Here is a 6,000-nt window from a genome sequence, read left to right as displayed (position 1 = left end):
AGGTGAAGTAGAGAGGGAGGTGAAGAAGAGAGGGAGGTGAAGAAGAGAGGGAGGTGAAGAAGAGAAGGAGGTGAAGTAGAGAGGGAGGTGAAGAAGAGAGGGAGGTGAAGAAGAGAGGGAGGTGAAGAAGAGAAGGAGGTGAAGTAGAGAGGGAGGTGAAGAAGAGAGGGAGGTGAAGTAGAGAGGGAGGTGAAGAAGAGAGGGAGGTGAAGAAGAGAGGGAGTAAGAGAAGGAGGTGAAGTAGAGAGGGAGGTGAAGAAGAGAGGGAGGTGAAGAAGAGAAGGAGGTGAAGAAGAGAAGGAGGTGAAGAAGAGAAGGAGGTGAAGAAGAGAAGGAGGTGAAGTAGAGAGGGAGGTGAAGTAGAGAGGGAGGTGAAGAAGAGAAGGAGGTGAAGTAGAGAGGGAGGTGAAGAAGAGAGGGAGGTGAAGTAGAGAGGGAGGTGAAGAAGAGTGGGAGGTGAAGTAGAGACGGAGGTGAAGTAGAGAGGGAGGTGAGAAGAGAGGGAGGTGAAGAAGAGAGGGAGGTGAAGAAGAGAAGGAGGTGAAGTAGAGAGGGAGGTGAAGAAGAGAGGGAGGTGAAGAAGAGAAGGAGGTGAAGAAGAGAAGGAGGTGAAGTAGAGAGGGAGGTGAAGTAGAGAGGGAGGTGAAGAAGAGAAGGAGGTGAAGTAGAGAGGGAGGTGAAGAAGAGAGGGAGGTGAAGTAGAGAGGGAGGTGAAGAAGAGAGGGAGGTGAAGTAGAGAGGGAGGTGAAGAAGAGAGGGAGGTGAAGAAGAGAGGGAGGTGAAGAAGAGAAGGAGGTGAAGAAGAGAGGGAGGTGAAGTAGAGAGGGAGGTGAAGAAGAGAAGGAGGTGAAGAAGAGAGGGAGGTGAAGTAGAGAGGGAGGTGAGAAGAGAAGGAGGTGAAGAAGAGAAGGAGGTGAAGAAGAGAAGGAGGTGAAGAAGAGAGGGAGGTGAAGTAGAGAGGGAGGTGAAGAAGAGAAGGAGGTGAAGTAGAGAGGGAGGTGAAGTAGAGAGGGAGGTGAAGAAGAGAAGGAGGTGAAGTAGAGAGGGAGGTGAAGTAGAGAGGGAGGTGAAGAAGAGAAGGAGGTGAAGTAGAGAGGGAGGTGAAGTAGAGAGGGAGGTGAAGTAGAGAGGGAGGTGAAGTAGAGAAGGAGGTGAAGAAGAGAGGGAGGTGAAGAAGAGAAGGAGGTGAAGAAGAGAAGGAGGTGAAGAAGAGAAGGAGGTGAAGTAGAGAGGGAGGTGAAGTAGAGAGGGAGGTGAAGAGAGAAGGAGGTGAAGAAGAGAAGGAGGTGAAGAAGAGAAGGAGGTGAAGTAGAGAGGGAGGTGAAGTAGAGAGGGAGGTGAAGAAGAGAAGGAGGTGAAGTAGAGAGGGAGGTGAAGAAGAGAAGGAGGTGAAGTAGAGAGGGAGGTGAAGTAGAGAGGGAGGTGAAGAAGAGAAGGAGGTGAAGTAGAGAAGGAGGTGAAGAAGAGAGGGAGGTGAAGAAGAGAAGGAGGTGAAGAGGAGAGTAAAGAAACAGTAACTGTTTGTGGATCAGAAGTGAAAGTAAAAGTAGAATAAAGAAAGAGAATAAAACAGGTTCAGACTCTGAGATCATAAAGTAACTAAAGTCTCTGAAGAAAAGAAACGTCAATTATTCTGAGACGTGTTGAGACAACGAATCGATACTTTGTTTTCCCATGATGCAACTGTAGTTCACGTTGATGAGGACAGAGGGCGCTATAGAGCCTGTTCTACTGTGTCATGTGACTATTATTGTTGTTATTATTGTGGATCGACTCGTGGATCGACTCATGGATCGACTCATGGATCGACTCATGGATCGACTCATGGATCGACTCGTGGATCGACTCATGGATCGACTCGTGGATCGACTCGTGGATCGACTCATGGATCGACTCATGGATCGACTCGTGGATCGACTCGTGGATCGACTCGTGGATCGACTCATGGATAGACTCGTGGATCGACTCATGGATCGACTCATGGATCGACTAGTGGATCGACTCGTGGATCGACTCATACTCGTGGATCGACTCGTGGATCGACTCATGGATCGACTCATACTCGTGGATCGACTCGTGGATCGACTCGTGGATCGACTCGTGGATCGACTCGTGGATCGACTCATGGATCGACTCATGGATCGACTCGTGGATCGACTCGTGGATCGACTCATGGATCGACTAGTGGATCGACTCGTGGATCGACTCATACTTGTGGATCGACTCGTGGATCGACTCATGGATCGACTCGTGGATCGACTCGTGGATCGACTCGTGGATCGACTCGTGGATCGACTCATGGATCGACTCATGGATCGACTCATGGATCGACTCATGGATCGACTCATGGATCGACTCGTGGATCGACTCATGGATCGACTCATGGATCGACTCGTGGATCGACTCGTGGATCGACTCATGGATCGACTAGTGGATCGACTCGTGGATCGACTCATACTCGTGGATCGACTCGTGGATCGACTCGTGGATCGACTCATGGATCGACTCATGGATCGACTCATGGATCGACTCATGGATCGACTCATGGATCGACTCATGGATCGACTCGTGGATCGACTCGTGGATCGAATCATGGATCGACTCGTGGATCGACTCGTGGATCGACTCGTGGATCGACTCATGGATCGACTCATGGATCGACTCATACTCGTGGATCGACTCGTGGATCGACTCATGGATCGACTCGTGGATCGACTCATGGATCGACTCGTGGATCGACTCATGGATCGACTCGTGGATCGACTCATGGATCGACTCATGGATCGACTCATGGATCGACTAGTGGATCGACTAGTGGATCGACTCATGGATCGACTCGTGGATCGACTCGTGGATTGACTCATGGATCGACTCGTGGATCGACTCATGGATCGACTCATGGATCGACTCATGGATCGACTCATGGATCGACTCATGGATCGACTCATGGATCGACTCGTGGATCGACTCATGGATCGACTCATGGATCGACTCATGGATCGACTCATACTCGTGGATCGACTCATGGATCGACTCGTGGATCGACTCGTGGATCGACTCGTGGATCGACTCATGGATCGACTCATGGATCGACTAGTGGATCGACTCATGGATCGACTCATGGATCGACTCATGGATCGACTCGTGGATCGACTCGTGGATCGACTCATGGATCGACTCGTGGATCGACTCATGGATCGACTAGTGGATCGACTCGTGGATCGACTCATGGATCGACTCGTGGATCGACTCATACTCGTGGATCGACTCATGGATCGACTCGTGGATCGACTCATGGATCGACTAGTGGATCGACTCGTGGATCGACTCATGGATCGACTCGTGGATCGACTCATACTCGTGGATCGACTCATGGATCGACTCATGGATCGACTCATGGATCGACTCGTGGATCGACTCGTGGATCGACTCGTGGATCGACTCGTGGATCGACTCGTGGATCGACTCATGGATCGACTCATGGATCGACTCATGGATCGACTCATGGATCGACTCGTGGATCGACTCGTGGATCGACTCGTGGATCGACTCATACTCGTGGATCGACTCGTGGATCGACTCGTGGATCGACTCGTGGATCGACTCATACTCGTGGATCGACTCGTGGATCGACTCATGGATAGACTCGTGGATCGACTCATGGATCGACTCATGGATCGACTCGTGGATCGACTCGTGGATCGACTCATGGATCGACTCATGGATCGACTAGTGGATCGACTCGTGGATCGACTCGTGGATCGACTCATACTCGTGGATCGACTCGTGGATCGACTCATGGATCGACTCATACTCGTGGATCGACTCGTGGATCGACTCATGGATCGACTCATACTCGTGGATCGACTCGTGGATCGACTCATGGATCGACTCGTGGATCGACTCATGGATCGACTAGTGGATCGACTCATGGATCGACTCATGGATCGACTCATGGATCGACTCATGGATCGACTCGTGGATCGACTCGTGGATCGACTCGTGGATCGACTCGTGGATCGACTCGTGGATCGACTCGTGGATCGACTCGTGGATCGACTCATGGATCGACTCATGGATCGACTCATGGATCGACTCATGGATCGACTCATGGATCGACTCGTGGATCGACTCATGGAACGACTCGTGGATCGACTCGTGGATCGACTCATGGATCGACTCGTGGATCGACTCGTGGATCGACTCGTGGATCGACTCATGGATCGACTCATGGATCGACTCGTGGATCGACTCGTGGATCGACTCATGGATAGACTCGTGGATCGACTCATGGATCGACTCATGGATCGACTAGTGGATCGACTCGTGGATCGACTCATACTCGTGGATCGACTCGTGGATCGACTCATACTCGTGGATCGACTCATGGATCGACTCATGGATCGACTAGTGGATCGACTCGTGGATCGACTCATACTCGTGGATCGACTCATGGATCGACTCATACTCGTGGATCGACTCGTGGATCGACTCATACTCGTGGATCGACTCGTGGATCGACTCATGGATAGACTCGTGGATCGACTCATGGATCGACTCATGGATCGACTAGTGGATCGACTCGTGGATCGACTCGTACTCGTGGATCGACTCGTGGATCGACTCATGGATCGACTCGTGGATCGACTCATGGATCGACTCGTGGATCGACTCGTGGATCGACTCATGGAACGACTCATGGATCGACTCATGGATCGACTCGTGGATCGACTCATGGATCGACTCATGGATCGACTCGTGGATCGACTCATGGATCGACTCGTGGATCGACTCATGGATCCACTCGTGGATCGACTCATGGATCGACTCGTGGATCGACTCATGGATCGACTCGTGGATCGACTCGTGGATCGACTCATGGATCGACTCATGGATCGACTCATGGATCGACTCATGGATCGACTCATGGATCGACTCGTGGATCGACTCATGGATCGACTCGTGGATCGACTCATGGATCGACTCATGGATCGACTCGTGGATCGACTCGTGGATCGACTCGTGGATCGACTCGTGGATCGACTAGTGGATCGACTAGTGGATCGACTCATGGATCGACTCGTGGATCGACTCGTGGATCGACTCGTGGATCGACTCGTGGATCGACTCATGGATCGACTCATGGATCGACTCGTGGATCGACTCGTGGATCGACTCGTGGATCGACTCATGGATCGACTCATGGATCGACTCATGGATCGACTCGTGGATCGACTCATGGATCGACTCATGGATCGACTCATGGATCGACTCGTGGATCGACTCGTGGATCGACTCATGGATCGACTCATGGATCGACTCGTGGATCGACTCGTGGATCGACTCATGGATCAACTCATGGATCGACTCATGGATCGACTCATGGATCGACTCATGGATCGACTCATGGATCGACTCGTGGATCGACTCGTGGATCGACTCATGGATCGACTCATGGATCGACTCGTGGATCGACTCGTGGATCGACTCGTGGATCGACTCATGGATCGACTCATGGATCGACTCATGGATCGACTAGTGGATCGACTAGTGGATCGACTCGTGGATCGACTCGTGGATCGACTCATGGATCGACTCATGGATCGACTCATGGATCGACTCATGGATCGACTCATGGATCGACTCATGGATCGACTCGTGGATCGACTCGTGGATCGACTCATGGATCGACTCATGGATCGACTCGTGGATCGACTCGTGGATCGACTCATGGATCGACTCATGGATCGACTCGTGGATCGACTCGTGGATCGACTCGTGGATCGACTCATGGATCGACTCATGGATCGACTCATGGATCGACTAGTGGATCGACTAGTGGATCGACTAGTGGATCGACTCATGGATCGACTCATGGATCGACTCATGGATCGACTCGTGGATCGACTCATGGATCGACTCATGGATCGACTCATGGATCGACTCGTGGATCAGCTCGTGGATCGACTCATGGATCGACTCGTGGATCGACTCATGGAT

Source organism: Callionymus lyra, chromosome 1 (assembly GCF_982586985.1).
Source record: "Callionymus lyra chromosome 1, fCalLyr1.hap1.1, whole genome shotgun sequence".
Lineage (NCBI taxonomy): Eukaryota > Metazoa > Chordata > Actinopteri > Syngnathiformes > Callionymidae > Callionymus > Callionymus lyra.
This window is presented reverse-complemented; position numbering follows the sequence as displayed.